We start from the raw sequence: 16,371 nt of genomic DNA on the forward strand, positions 1-16,371 counted from the left end.
CTACTGATAGACTTAGATCCCATTTGAATTTATCACAATTGTGTCCTTAATATATTCCTGTTGTTTGGAAGGCATAAATAAATAATGGAGAATTGGTACCTTCCCGTTTTGAACGTTAGATCCTTTTCTCCCATTAGAAAATTGATAGCCAAATTGAAATGCAGTTAGTTATTTCAGTGCAGTTCTCTGAATAAAACATTCATGGAAAAGGTTACACAAATGTGCATGCATTTCTGAAAAAGGACAACATAGTATTTCATTAAATAATTTTATTGCTATTATTGTGTCATGAGCCGATCTGAACAACCTTAATGATAAGAAAATATAGAACAGACAGGTCAAACACAAGGCCCAGGGTTTCATGGTTTCATGCAGCCCGCGAAGCCATCCTGGAAACAGTGAGGGAACAGCCCCCATTGCCTTGGCCCTGGCCCAGAGACCCTCCTTCTGCCAGAGACCCTCAGATCTGTCCCACTCCCGCCCAGGCCCCCATAGGCACCCTTGATGCGAACAATGTAGAGCTGGCCATACCCACCTAGTAGGCCAAATGCACTCTAGCCACGCCCACCCAGTAGGGCACGCCCACCCTGGCCATACTCACCCGGCCCCCTGAGGGCAAGCACAATGCTGATGTGGCCCTCAATGAAATTGAGTTTGACACCCCTGATATAGAATATAAAAACAACTTGAGAAAATTGTTCTTATTCCTAATTACTACCATGGTTGGAGTTTGGTATAATCTTGTTTTATATATAGGAAATTCTCTGCATATGACTATAATTGGGACCAGAATTTCTGTTGCTATGTGACAGTTGTTAAGTGAGTTATTCCTGATTTTATGACCTTTATGCCATGGTTGTTAAATGAATAACTGCAGTTGTTAAGTGAATCATGCAGTCATTAAATAAGTCCAGCTTCTCCACTGATTTTGCTTGATAGAAGCCGGCTGCAAAGGACGCAAATGATGATCACATGACCCAGTGTGCTGCAACCATTGCACATACATCCTGCTTGCCAAATGCCTAAATTTTGATCACATGACGTGAGGATACTACAGTGGTCATAAGTGCAATTACTGGTTATAAATCACTTTTTACAGTGCCTTTTTAACTTCAAATGGTTGCTAAATGAATGGTTGTAAATTGAGCACTACCTGTAAACAAAAATAGAAATAGTTTATTCTGTGCTATTATTTATTCTATTTTTTCTTTGATTCATAATTATCCAACATTGTTTAAGAGGAACAAGAATTTGAATCCAGTTCTTCTCTCTTTAAATGCAACAGTATCATTTTACACATCATCATCAGTGGAGCTTAGATTTCAAAGCAGAACTCCAAAATTGTTTCATATATATTAGGCTTATATTGATTCTTTTTTCAGTAAAGGTAGTAAGTAGTTAGCATTTGAAAGTTACTGTGGACATGTGCTTACTTTAAGATATCTCTGCTCTGCCAGAGGAGCAATCAGGTTTTAATATTAACAGAACAAGGATAACAGCATTGTATATTATTCTTGTGAGAAAATTCATTCCAGCAGCAAATAACTGGGTAGAATATGGGATTTGGTTCAAAAAATCAGTTCTCCTTTTGTCACATTAGCAACAAAATCTTAAATCTCTGAGATTTAAGAAGCAATGTTAGCATCTTGCTGAATTTTGTTTTAAGATTGTATCTGGAATTGCCATAACTACAAAACCAGACTTGAGAATTTGGATAACATTGGAGGAGAGATATGAAAAGATAGGGGGGGAAACTTTATAAAGAACTTTTGTGACAAGTCTACACAATTTCATCTGGCCAAGAAATGCTCTCCAAAATGGAAAGCCTTAGACTAAGACAAAAAAATGAATTATTTTTACTTATAATTAATTGATTAAATATAGCTGAAATAAATATACTCCATATGTATTTAATCATTTATCATATATTTTATTCATACAGTTCCCTTTTGGGGTAAACTACATTATGAAAAGCCTAGGAAGGGAATAAGAAAAATAAGGCAAAGAAATTAAAAGCCACAGTTCAAAGAAAAGACATATAGCTAAAATCTAGTTTCTACTAATCCCATCCCCCAGATCTTATGTTTACATTCTGGATTTCAGACAAAACAAATTCTGAATGAGGCAAATAGGACATGGCTAGTGCAGTCTCTGCAGCTGCCAGTGTGGCATATTCTGCTGACCTATCCAGCTCTCCCCAATCTGCCCAGTGTCTTCCCTTCCTATTATGTAGGAGCAGGAGGGTGTTGAATTTTATTTATTTTTATTTTATTTTTTATTTTAATTGCATTTATATCCCGCCCTTCTCTGAAGACTCAGGGTGGCTTACAAGCTTAGCGGTAGAATGGACTTTTGCAATGGACTTTTGCAATGTGCTTTAATTGGAGCTGCCCTTGAAGAACAGCTGGTGCAAAATGCAGCTATGTGGACAGTTATGTGCATTCTTCAGTCAGTAGACATTATACATCTGGTCTGTGAGCTTTATTGATTTCCAGTATGCTTCTGGTTTAATTCAGGTGCTGACAATTTATAAAACCCTTCATGTCATGGTACCAGACTATTTGAGGGACTACTTTCCTGCTTATTAAGTCTGGCAAAAGACACATGCTTTGAGTTCTTTCTGTTAGGGAATGACAACTGGTGCGGCCCAGAAGAGGCCTATCATAATGTTTGTCCTTCAAAAATTCATCCTACCAAAGATCAGATTGCCCCAATCTACTGGCTTTTCATAAGGTCTGAAAGACATGGTTTTACCACTGGAGTTTTAAGAATGCAGTAGAACTTCTACAATGGTTATATGTTGATTGTTGGCAGTGGCTTTTTTATACTTCAGCTACTGATCTGTTGCATGGATTTTATATGTGTTTGTATATTTGATTTTGCATTGTTCTTTGTTTTTATATAGTTTTTAATTGCTGTAAGCGACCCAAAGTAATGTATGAAGTGGTCAGCTAAACTGAACTAATAAATAAATACATTTCAAGAATGCACAGTCATGTATTTTAGATAACCAAAAACTGAACTGCTTATACCATATCCCACCAAAGCTAAAATCTTACTAAGAGCAGCCATCCACAACTTTACGCTTTTTAAATGTGGTGGATTAGTTTCCATCATCCCAAATCATGCTTCCTACTTATATAGACCTAAGAGCTCCAAATGTGGGGAAATTGCTATATAAGGTTTCCTTGGAAGGAGGAATTATCTTTCCCTCAGTTCTCAGTCAAGGCCGTAATGGAAAGTACTACATAAAGTTCTAACAATTAATACTTTCATTGTTATCTCCAAAAGAGCAAACTAAATATGAGTGCTTCCTTAGATCATGACTATAAGAACAGAACTAATTTCTTTGTATTTTCTGTATGTTTCAGCACTCCCAAAATTATCACATATGATCCTACTAAGGAATTCATCCAACCTGTGATTTTATTTTCATGCACACCAGGAAAAGCTTCTATTTCACCAATTCATGTTTTCTGACATACATTTTATTTAGTCTCTTCATTTGTAATTAAGCCTACACTTTTACATGATACCTCCAGTATATGCTTTCACTTTATATGATCAGATCACCTTCATTCAGCTATTATACAATTATACTTTTTAAAAAAAATTCTCAGTCATATACCTATATTTTTTCTTCAATTTATTAACTCATAATCCTTATTATTTTATCCCTCTTATATTCCAAGCAGCAATCTTTTTTATCATTTCTAAATGGATCCATATCTCTTCTGCCCATGATGGCTTGGCTTACTGAAAGTGTCTTCCAACACTTTTAATACAATGTCAAAGGGGTACATTGTACTTGTTGCACATGCAGTATTACCTACGAATGCCAAAGTAGTGCTGGTTAGCTTGGAAATATTTTGGCCAGCATGCCACAAGAACAATCAAAATTCATTGTTAGCATGCTCACATTATTCTGTAAAAATTAGAATTGCTAATCTATAGATTACCTTCCAAACCAATATAGTTGCATTGTTGCTGTTGTTAGTTGCGAAGTCATGTCTGACCCATCGCGACCCCATGGACAACGTTCCTTCAGGCCTTCCTGTCCTCTACCATCTTCTGGAGTCCGTTTAAGCTCAGGCCTACTGCTTCAGTGACTCCATCCAGTCACCTCATTCTCTGTCGTCCCCTTCTTCTCTTGCCCTCAATCTTTCCCAGCATTAGGCTCTTCTCCAGTGAGTCCTTCCTTCTCATTACGTGGCCAAAGTATTTGAGTTTCAACTTCGGGGTCTGACCTTCTAAGGAGCAGTCAGGGTTGATCTCCTCTAGGTTTGAACGCCTTGCAGTCCAGGGGACTCACAGGAGTCTTCTCCAGCACCATAGTTCAAAGGCCTCAATTCTTTGGCGCTCAGCCTTTCTTATGGTCCAACTTTCACAGCCATTCATTGCAACTGGGAAAACCATGGCCTTGACTATACGCACTTTTGTTGACAGGGTGATGTCTCTGCTTTTTAGTATGCTGTCTAGATTTGCCATGGCTTTCCTCCCCAGGAGCAAGTGTCTTTTAATTTCTTGGCTATAGTCCCTGTCTGCAGTGATCTTGGAGCCCAGGAAAATAAAATCTGTCACTACCTCCATTTCTTCCCATCTATTTGCCAGGAATTGAGAGGGCTGGATGCCATGATCTTAATTTTCTTAATGTTGAATTTAAGCCCACTTTTGCACTCTCATTCTTCACCCACATCAAGAGGCTCCTTAGTTCCTCTTCACTTTCTGCCATTACAGTGGTATCATCTGCATATCTTAGGTTGTTGATATTTCTCCCGGCAATCTTAATTCCAACTTTTGATTCATCTAGCCCTGCCTTGATGTGCTCTGCATATAGGTTAAATAGGCAGGGCAACAGTATACAGCCTTGCCAGACTCCTTTCCCAATTTTGAACCAATCAGTGGTTCCATGTCCAGTTCTCACTGTTGCTTCTTGACCCGCATATAGGTTTCTCAAGAGACAATTCCCATCTTTTTAAGAACTTGTCACAATTTGTTGTGATCCACACAATCAGAGGCTTTAGCATAGTCAATGAAGCAGAACTAGATGTTTTTCTGGAAATCCCTAGCTTTCTCCATGATCCAGTGTATGTTGGCAATTTGATCTCTAGTTCCTCTGCCTTTTCAAAATCTTCTCTGTACTTCTGGTAGTTCTCAATCCACATACTGCTAGAGTCTAGCTTGTAGGACTTTAAGCATAACTTTACTAGCATGTGAAATGAGTGCAATGGTGTGATAGTTTGAACATTCTTTGGCATTGCCTTTCTTTGGAATTGGAATATAAATTGACCTTTTCCAATCCTGTGGCCATTGTTGAGTTTTCCAAATTTGCTGGCAAATTGAGTGTAGCACTTTTACTGCATTGTCTTTTAAGATTTTGAATAGCTCAGCTGGGATACTGTCACCTCCACTAGCTTTGTTGTTGCTCAGATTTCCTAAGACCCATTTCACTTCACATTCTAGAATGTGTGGCTCAGGGTCAGTGACCACTCCATCATAGTTATCTGGGACGTTAAGCTCGTTCTTGTATAGTTCTTCTGTGTAGTTTTGCCACCTCTTTTTAATGTCTTCTGCCTCTGTTAGGTCCCTGCCATTTTGGTCCTTTATCATGCCCATTTTTGCATGAAACATTCCCTTCATCTCTCCAATTTTCTTGAAGAGATCTCTGGTCCTCCCTATTCTATTGTTTTCTTCTATTTCTTTGCACTGTTCATTTAAGAAGGCATTCTTATCTCTTCTAGCTATTCTCTAGAATTCTGCATTCAATTGGGTGTATCTTTCTCTTTCTCCCTTGCCTTTCGCTTCTCTTCTTTCCTCAGCTATTTGCAAAGCTTTCTTAGACAGCCATTTTGATTTCTTGCATTTCTTTTTCTTTGGGATGGTTTTAGTTGCTACCTCTTGTACAAGGTTGCAAATCTCCGTCCATAATTCTTCACGCACTCTGTCTATCAGATCTAATTCCTTAAATCTGTTTGTCACCTCTATTGTGTATTCATCAGGGATATGATTTAGTTCATACCTGAGTGGCCTAGTGCTTTTCCCTACTTTCTTCAATTTAAGCCTAAATTTTGCAATGAGAAGCTCATGATCTGAGTCAGCTCCTGGTCTTGTTTTTACTGACTTATAGAGTTTCTCCATCTTTGGCTGCAGAGCACATAGTCAATCTGATTTGTGTATTGGCTGTCTTGTGATGTCCATGGGTAGAGCCGTCTCTTGGGTTGTTGGAAAAGAGTGTTTGCTATGGCCATTGTATTCTCTTGACAAAATTCTATCAGCCTCTGCCTTGCTTCATTTTGTACTCCAAGGCCAAACTTGCCTGTTATTCCAGTTATCTTTTGGCTTCCTACTTTAGGATTCCAATCCCCCATGATGATAAGGACATCATTTTTGGGTGTTAATTCTATAAGGTGCTGTAGGGCTTCATAGAACCAGTCAGTTTCATCCTCTTCAGCACCAGTGGTTGGGGCATAGACTCGGATAACTGTGATATTGAATGGTTTGCCTTGGATTTGCACTGAGTTCATTCTGTCATTTTGTGGATTGTATCCCATTATTGCTTTTCCTACTCATTTATTGACTATGAAGGCTACTCCATTTCTTCTGAGGGATTCTTGCCCACAGTAGTATACCTGATGGTCATCTGAATTAAATTCAGGCATTCCTGTCCATTTTAGTTCACTGATTCCTAAGATGTCGATGTTCAGTCGTATCATCTCTTGTTTGACCACGTCTAGCTTGCCTTGATTCATGGATCTTACATTCCACGTCCCTATGGAGAAAAAATCTTTACAGCATTGGACTTTCCTTTCACTACCAGATGCATCCACAGCTGAGCATCCCTTCAGCTTTGGTCCAGTTGCTTCATTCTTTCTGGCACTACTAGTACTAGTCCTCTGCTTTTCCCCAATAGTATCAGACCCCGTCCGACGAGTCACCGAAAGAATGAAACCGGAACGGGAGCTGGTTCTTCTAGCCGTGTTTATTTTCCGCATAAACAGTTGCTTAAAGACAAATGAAGTCAGCGTTGACTTCACAGCACAGTCAACGCTGTTAAATATCCGGCAGAGCCGACTCCCACCACCACACCCTCAATCACACCACCACGCCCCCACCCTACTTAAACATCGCCTCCCAAGACCCCCTCCTTTTGGCTCCCATCCCACCACCAATGCAGCCGGTAGGTTACCCCCCAGCTTAAACCTCCCTCCGTCCCCCTAGAACCCTGCCTAGGCTCCTTTGTCCCCTCACCACCCCAGGCCGCTGCAATCTGCGCTCTAAACCCCTCCCCGGCCCACCGGTCGTCTCCGTCACCCCCTGACCCACTCGGGCACCCATTCTTGTCCTGCAGCTCAGGCGCAGGGCAGCCATCGCCCAGCCCATCGCACAGCTCCTTCCCGGCCTGTAAGCAGCTTCTGGGAGCCGGCTGGCTGGCTCGCGGCCTCCCCAGCTGACAGGCGGCCCGCCGCTGTGCCGTTCTCTCAAATGTCCCATTTCCCGGCCCGTCGGGGCGGTGTGGGCGTGGCCAGCCGTTTCTGGAGCCCGGCAGCATGGCAAGGAGACGAGGATGCCGGCGAACGGCCCTGCGGCCCGGTACGTTGCCTCGGGCGGTCACGGGGATGTTGGGAGGGGCCGTATGCCGAGCCAGTCCTCCGGGAGTCGACGAGCGCCGGCAGGAGGCTTCGGGCGGCTGGGGAGGGCCGTACGCTGTCCTGGCCCTCTGGAAGGCGATGGGCGCTGGCGAGAGGCTTCGGGGCCTGACGGGGCGCTTGGCAGGAGCCTGACGGTCGGGTGAGTCTCCCCGCGGCCCGTCTGAATGTCGGGCATGCCCGGCCCGACATGCCGCCCCCCCTACCAAGGGTCCTCCTGCAGACGTAGAAAACAAGGGCTTAGCATCATTCACTATGCGCACACCCCCATGTCCCCCACCCCCCGGCCTGCCAGGGTGGGCTTGGTGGAACGCCGGATCAAACGTGGAGCATGGACATCTTCCCGTGACACCCACGTCGCCTCCTCCACCGGGTACCCTTTCCACCGAAGGAGATACTGTAGAGCACCCCTCCGCACCCTGGAGTCTAAGACCTCCTGCACCTCATACTGGTCAGCGTGAACCGGTCCGGGACCCCCCTCCCCTGCTGCCGCGGTAGCCGCTGGAGCAGGTTTCAGCAAGCTACTATGGAACACCGGGTGGACTTTACCCAAAAACTTAGGCAACCGCAGCCGTACCGTCACCGGGTTTATCACCTGCACCACCCGGAACGGCCCGAGGTATTTGGGTCCTAGCTTACGGCACGGAACCTGTAACCGTAAATACTTGGTGGACAAGTAAACCAAGTCCCCCACCCGCGGTGTAGCAAAGGGTTTTCGTTTCTTGTCCGCCTGTGCTTTGGACGCTACGGCAGACCGATCCAACGCTTCTTTCGCTGCCCCCCAGGCAGCCGTGATCTGATGCATCCAGTCAGGCGGTGAGCTCGGAGATCCGTCGTCCTGGGGACACTCACTGAAGGGAACGAACTCGTGACCGGTGACCACCCGAAATGGAGAGAAGCCAGTACTACTGTGAACTGCGTTATTGTATGCAACCTCAGCAAGCGCTAACAGGTCTACCCAGTCTGTCTGCCGAAAAGAAACATAGCTTCGTAAATAGCGTTCAACAGCAGCGTTGGCTCGTTCTGCGGCCCCGTTGGTGCTGGGGTGATAAGCGGTACTCAATCCCTGGGACGAGCCAATATGTCGCAAGAACTCTCTCCAAAACCGGGCCGTGAACTGCACCCCTCTATCCGAAATCACACGCCGTGGTACTCCATGCAGTCGGTATACTTGCGTGAGGAACAACCAAGCTAGGCGACGGGCTGATGGCAACCCCTTACACGGGACAAAATGTGCCTGTTTAGAAAACAGGTCAACTACTGTCCAGATAACGGTGTGACCCTTACTCTCTGGAAGGTCCACAACGAAGTCCATGGCGATGTCCTGCCAAGGCCGAGTTGGGTCAGCTACCTGTTGCAATAACCCCAAAGGCTTCCCAACCTGGGGTTTTGTAGTGGCACAAATATGGCAACGCCGTACGTACTGCTCGATGTCATTCTTCATGCGGGGCCACCAGAATTGACGACGTGCCAGATGTAAAGTCTTCACAAACCCGAAATGTCCCGCCTGTTTAGCATCGTGGCACCCATGTAAAACACGTGGCCGCACGGTTTCAGGCACATATAGCCGTGTTCCATGCCACGCTAAACCGTCCCGCATAGTTAACAGTCCCGGGTTACTCAGCAACCAGGCATCCTCCTGCAATGTTCTTTTGATGGCCTGGTTCAAATTCTCCTCCGTCACCTGTCTTGCACTCTCTGAACCAATCCCCTCGTTTGCCAGTGTCGGGATGAGAGCCTGCACCACCTCCTCCCTCTTGCTGTCAAACTGGGGCATGCGTGACAAGGCATCCGCCAGAAAGTTCCGACCCCCCGGTACATACTTCAGCACAAAACGGAAGCGACGAAAGTATAAGGCCCATCGGACATGTTTAGGCGACAGACGACGAGGGGTTTGCAGGGCTTCCAGGTTTTTATGGTCTGTCCACAGTTCGAACGGACGGGAAGCCCCTTCCAAAAGATGTCGCCAGGTTTCCAAAGCCCAACGGACCGCAAAAGCCTCCTTCTCCCACACCGCCCAGGCCCGTTCGGTGGGAGTCAGTTTCTTAGAGGCATAAGCACACGGCTGCAAGACCCCAGCACTGTTCCGCTGAAGGAGGACGGCCCCAAGAGCAACATCGCTCGCATCTGCCTGCACGACATAAGCCAGTTCGGGGTCGGGATGTTTCAAAACGGGCTCTTTAGCAAAGAGAGACTTCAGTTCCTCGAATGCCCGCTGACACGCGGTGGACCACTCCAATTTCAGCCCCGGACGCGGGCGTGTCTTCAACTGTCGTGTGCGCAGAAGATCAGTTAACGGCAGGGCGATAGCCGCGAAACGTGGGATGAATTGTCTGTAAAAGTTGGCAAAGCCAAGGAAACTTTGCAACTGTCGCCGAGTCTGCGGAGCCTGCCACTGTTGAATGGCTCGTACCTTTCTAGGGTCCATCTCCACCCCCGCCGCCGATATACGATACCCAAGGTAGTCCAGCTGGGCCTTGTGGAACTCACACTTGGACAGTTTAACAAAGAGCTGTGCATCCAGCAGTCTTGACAACACCTGCCGCACAAGCAGCACATGCTCCTCCAATGTGTTCGAGTAAATCAGGATGTCGTCCAAGTATACCAAAACACCCCGATACAGGAACTCATGCAGGACCTGATTGATCAATTGCATGAACACAGCGGGAGCTCCCTGTAGGCCAAATGGCATCACTCGGAACTGGAAACTGCCAAGGGGACAGTTAAACGCGGTCTTCCATTCGTCCCCGGCTTTAACCCTCACCCGGTAATAGGCTTCCCTGAGGTCCAACTTGGTGAATACTCGGCCTGTCGCCAAATGGGCCAGCATGTCCTTCATCAAAGGAAGGGGATAGAGGTGCTCCACGCACACCGCATTGACCCCCCGGTAGTCTACACACAAGCGCAAGCCCCCATCCTTCTTTTCCCGGAAAAGAACTGGCGCCGCCACCCGGGATCGTGCTGGTTGTATAAATCCTCTTTTCAGATTCTTATCTATGTACCGCCGTAACTCCTGCATCTCTCTTGGGGACATGGCGTACATACGGGGCTTAGGCAGTTTGGCTCCAGGTTCGAACTCAATAGCACAGTCCGTCGACCGGTGGGGTGGTAACGAATCGCACTCTCGCTCATCGAAGACGTCCATTAAATCAGAGTAAACCCGGGGTACATGCTCCTTCGAGTCATCTGTGACCCCGCAAACCTTCTCCCGCGTTCCCGTGTCCCCCGGCCCCAAGAAGGAATGGTGGAGAGGGGGCTCGGGCCCCAGACCCATCCGAAGATGACGACTACCCCCCTCCCACCAAATCGTGGGGCCCCATTTATCAAGCCACGTAAGGCCCAGAATAAGAGCTTCAGTCATAGAGGGCACCACAACAAAACGCAGAATTTCCCAGTGGGCCCCCAATTCCAGCCGGACTGGCTCGGTGACGTGGGTGATAGGAGCCCCCCCCAGGAGCGACCCATCCACTTGTTGGAAACGAAGAGGGGTCACCAGACGTTGCAACCGGATTCCCACCGCAGCTGCTGTTTTCCGGTTGATTAGACACCGGGTGCTCCCTGAATCGACCAAAGCCCTAACCGCCCGCCTTTGCCCAGACACGGGGCTCACCAACACCACCGGGAATGCAAAAGGACACACCGGAGCGCTTACCATCGGATCCTCCTCCAGCTCCAGGTCCTCAAGGTCTTCCGTCGGCACGGTCTGGGTAGTTACAGGCCCGGTTGCCGAAGGAGATGTCGTCACCCGTTGGCTGTCGTCAGCTGCCAGGTAAGCAGTTCGGGACCGCTCCGAGGTCTTCCTTGCAGGCAAAACCCGTGTTGTGGTTGCTGGGGGAACCATCCGGGCTGGCGGGAGCGGGCATTCAGCCGCCCGGTGACCCGGCTGGTCACATCGGAAACACCTAATACCAGGACGGGGTGGCGGTACAGGGTTGGCCTTTGCCACCGGCAAGCCAGGCCGCTCCTCCACCTTCACTCTTTCGGCCGGCCGCCGGGTCCCGGTCACCCCCTCAGACCTTCCTCGAGTATCCTGCAAGCCAATGTCCAGCTCAATAGCCACCCGGAACCAGTCCTGCAAACGGGCCGGCACCCCTCTTACCACGCAAGCTCGCCGCAAGTCACTATCCAGTCCAGCCTTGAAGTGGTGCACAAGAAGGCGTTCTGGCCATGACCGTAGCCTCCCGGCCACCTTCCGGAACTCCCCAACGTAACGCACTGCCGGTTTTCCTTGCTGTCGCAGATCCAACACTTCAGCCTCGGCCCGGAGCACCCGTGAGATATCTTCAAAACGGGCCCGTAACGCCTCCAGGAAAAGACCAAGGTCCCCGAGCTCACGGGCATGATCGTCGTACAGGTCGGCTGCCCAGGCCGCGGCCTCTCCTTGTAGACAAGCTGTTACAGCCACTACCATCGCCCACTGGGACGTATAGGCCGGGCCGTATTGGTCCATGTGATTAATCACCTGCCCCAAAAACATTGCCAGGCGGTCTGGATGACCATCATAGACCGCGGTCAGGGGCGGAGGACCCCATGCCAACCCTTGACCCCAAGGACCCAGCGGCACCCCCTGGGCTGGAACCCCCCCAGCTGGTCGTGACAGCTGCTGTCTTGGTCTTCCGGTAACACTGTCCCAAGGAGTCGTGCCGCTTAGCACCGCCGTAGCGGGAGCTGAAACCCCGGACCCTCTGTGAACCTCAGGCGGCCAGGCTGATCCCTGGTGCCTCGGGCTGTCCATACGGAAGCGGGGTGGGCTAGACCGCCGAGCAGGGCCACCTGGGAGGGACCACTGCCCCTGGTCAGACTCATCCGGAACAGACCAAGACCCAGGCTCCCAACCCCTCACTTCCCCGAACCGCTCTCTGAGAATCTCCATAGTACGGTTGCCCGGAACGGTGGAGTAGCTCCAATCTTCACCGCTGTCCTCCATGAAACACCGCTCCCTCCACTCAGAAGACGCACCTTTGGGCCGGTCCAGCAGGCCTTGGCCGAGCCCTCGATGATCCCCTTCAGAACGCGTCCACCGATCACTGCTGCGACTCCGCACTGCAGCCTCCTGAAGCCCTGGACCTGGGCCTTCGAGTGGGGGAGGTTTTTCCTTCCGCCGCACCGAGGGCAACGCCTCCTCCCCCACCTCTACCGACTCCAAGAGCCCAGCCGCAGCTCCAGCCTCCTCCTGCTCCTCAGCCAGTGGTGCAGATTCCTCCGTGCCTTCTGCCATAGCAAACTGCCAGGAAAAGAGCTCCCCACAAAGAATAAAGGAACGCTGACATACTATCAGACCCCGTCCGACGAGTCACCGAAAGAATGAAACCGGAACGGGAGCTGGTTCTTCTAGCCGTGTTTATTTTCCGCATAAACAGTTGCTTAAAGACAAATGAAGTCAGCGTTGACTTCACAGCACAGTCAACGCTGTTAAATATCCGGCAGAGCCGACTCCCACCACCACACCCTCAATCACACCACCACGCCCCCACCCTACTTAAACATCGCCTCCCAAGACCCCCTCCTTTTGGCTCCCATCCCACCACCAATGCAGCCGGTAGGTTACCCCCCAGCTTAAACCTCCCTCCGTCCCCCTAGAACCCTGCCTAGGCTCCTTTGTCCCCTCACCACCCCAGGCCGCTGCAATCTGCGCTCTAAACCCCTCCCCGGCCCACCGGTCGTCTCCGTCACCCCCTGACCCACTCGGGCACCCATTCTTGTCCTGCAGCTCAGGCGCAGGGCAGCCATCGCCCAGCCCATCGCACAGCTCCTTCCCGGCCTGTAAGCAGCTTCTGGGAGCCGGCTGGCTGGCTCGCGGCCTCCCCAGCTGACAGGCGGCCCGCCGCTGCGCCGTTCTCTCAAATGTCCCATTTCCCGGCCCGTCGGGGCGGTGTGGGCGTGGCCAGCCGTTTCTGGAGCCCGGCAGCATGGCAAGGAGACGAGGATGCTGGCGAACGGCCCTGCGGCCCGGTACGTTGCCTCGGGCGGTCACGGGGATGTTGGGAGGGGCCGTATGCCGAGCCAGTCCTCCGGGAGTCGACGAGCGCCGGCAGGAGGCTTCGGGCGGCTGGGGAGGGCCGTACGCTGTCCTGGCCCTCTGGAAGGCGATGGGCGCTGGCGAGAGGCTTCGGGGCCTGACGGGGCGCTTGGCAGGAGCCTGACGGTCGGGTGAGTCTCCCCGCGGCCCGTCTGAATGTCGGGCATGCCCGGCCCGACAAATAGCATATTGGATGCCTTCCAACCTGAGGGGCTCATCTTCCAGCGTCATATCTTTTTGCCTTTGGTACTGTCCTTGGGGTTTTCATGGCAAGATACTGGAGTGGGTTGCTATTTCCTTCTCCAGTGGGTCACATTTTGTCAGAACTCTCTGCTATGACCTGTCCATCTTGGTGGCCCTGCACAGCATAGCACCCTTCACCGCGACAAGGCAGTAATCCATAAAGGGGATATAGTTGCATACATCTTACCAACAGCCAGTAATGCTATAGGCAGATGTTTTCCTCTTCTGTCAGATTAATGCAGGTTTCAGCAGCAACAGTGGCAGCATGATAAGCCTGTGGGGCAAACATCCAAGGGCTTCTCAGAAATGTCTGTCAGAAATTCTCAGTCATCCAAGTCATGGTTGTCCCAAAGGTTGTTGCAAAAGGCAACTTGCATTATGTTTGTTTTTCCTTGAAGACATTTTGCTTCTCATCTAAGAAGCTTCTTCACTTTTCACTGAATGGTGTAAAATGGAAGGATTTATATTCCTTGAAGTTCTCTGGTCATTAGCACTGTTTCTGAGAGTTGTTGAGGCCACATGGAGGTTTGTCTGAGCCTTCAGGGCTACTTGAATAGTGCAGATGGGTGTGGAACCTTCTTGGAACTGCTGAAAGGACTATTTTGTAAACAGGAGATAGGTAAACTAAAAAAACTATTGTTGGCAATTTGAAATGATGTAGTCCAAATATGGTTTTGTCTGGGAAATAAATTTAAGTTATGAAGAAACAAATAATACCATGAACACAGATAACATCCCTCATAAGTATAAACTGTATGAGAGGTCTACTTTGTTATGTATAGTTTCATCTCTGCAAGAGAAGGAAAGTAGAGAATAATGGTTTCATGTCACATTAATGAGATCTATTTGATGTTGGATTAATAATTCTGGTTTGTAAAGTACAGTTTTATGGTTCAATATGTTGTAAAACCCCATCCAGTTATAATTTATTCAACAGTGTTTAAGCAAATCATAGCTTAGCCATTATATAAACTCAGCCAAATTATATGAAATATATTTTCTCCTTCCTCCTTGTTTTCAGAAGATAGAAACCCAGAATTTTCTTAGCTAAGAGGAAAATGACATATACAAGAATGAGCTGACTCTTTGTTGTTGTTGTTAGTTGCGAAGTCATGTCCAACCCATCGCGACCCCATGGACAATGTTCCTTCAGGCCTTCCTGTCCTCTACCATTTTCTGGTGTTCATTTAAGCTCACGCCTACTGCTTCAGTGACTCCATCCAACCACCTCATTCTCTGTCATCCCCTTCTTCTATTGCCTTCAACCTTCCCCAGAATTAGGCTCTTCTCCAGTGAGTCCTTCCTTCTCATTAGGTGGCCAAAGTATTTGAGTTTCAACTTCAGGATCTGGCCTTCTAAAGAGCAGTCAGCAAAAAGTCAAGCTTAAAGGAATATTTTTGGAGAACTTAAAAAGGAGTGTGTGGATAGACATAGTGGTATTTGCCTTATTTGTTACATTTTGTTTTGCCCTTTCTTGGAAAATACATGCAACAGAAATAGATTAGAAATGGACTGTTATTTGACCAACTTGCCAATGACTTTCATGACTGAGCTGGAATTTAATTTTACATCTTTCCTGTCTGTGCTTATTCTGCTGATGACACCGACTTGTCATCTCACCACAGGGATTGAGAATATTAGGAATAGATGAGATGTTGGAAGTACTTGATCAGATCTCCCACTTCTTTAATTTTATTTAAAGGCTGTTAAGGGAGTATATGTGTGGTGAGTTGGGACTTGCATTATAGGGAAAAGCAATTTAATTCTTTCTTCATCCTGTTTCCCAGATGTAACTCTGCCCTCTCTCCTTTTGAGCTGTTACCCATTACGCTACAAAAATATATTAGATAAGTTCTCTTAAAAGCAGTGTAAACAATCAAAAAGCCCAATTACAGATCTTCAATATCTTTAAATTGTCCTTGTGCTAGGAAAAATTAACCAGGGTGGAATATTTCCCCAACAGGATTCCAAAAGCAATTTAGGCTGGCAACACTCCTGGCTGATGATCCAGTATAAGAACTTCTAAATCCTATCAATCACTCTGCCTTTGCTACACTGTAAGGCAGCTGTGAGTTCCTTCTTTACCTACCCTAGATTGGACTCAAAGGAGGAGTTCAGTCTCTCAAGCAATCTGCTCAGTGCAATCCAGAATATTTGTTTGGATGACCAGGAGTGAAAAAATTAATGTAAAATATGAAGTCTCCCAGACCTGGGAATGTAATGACCTCTGGAATCAGTTCCTTACCTGTCCATGGCTCTAGAATTGCTGTGCTGTTTCAATCTGAGCAGCTTGTTTGCAAAGAAGATCATTACGGGTTTTCCTTTTCTTTCTAAGTGCTTGTTTTTATTTTAGGTGCTTCTTCCACCTTCCACCATTGGAAACTGCTTTCTTAACAGTCTAATCTAGATCTATAACTCTTTAAAGTCATCATTTGTTCCCTAAGTCTGGCTCATCAAAAACTC

At 47.8% G+C, this 16,371-nt stretch overlaps 1 protein-coding gene across 1 annotated transcript in view; it reads left to right on the forward strand.

Annotated features, from left to right (window-relative positions):
* LOC310648451 (acid-sensing ion channel 2) overlaps window positions 1-16,371 on the forward strand; it is a gene marked incomplete at both ends in the record, with an annotated part of 625,124 nt that overhangs the window by 523,136 nt on the left and 85,617 nt on the right. The gene's annotated exons all lie outside the window — the stretch shown is intronic.

This window comes from Vipera ursinii, assembly GCF_947247035.1.
Source record: "Vipera ursinii genome assembly, chromosome: Z".
Taxonomy (NCBI): Eukaryota; Metazoa; Chordata; class Lepidosauria; order Squamata; family Viperidae; genus Vipera; species Vipera ursinii.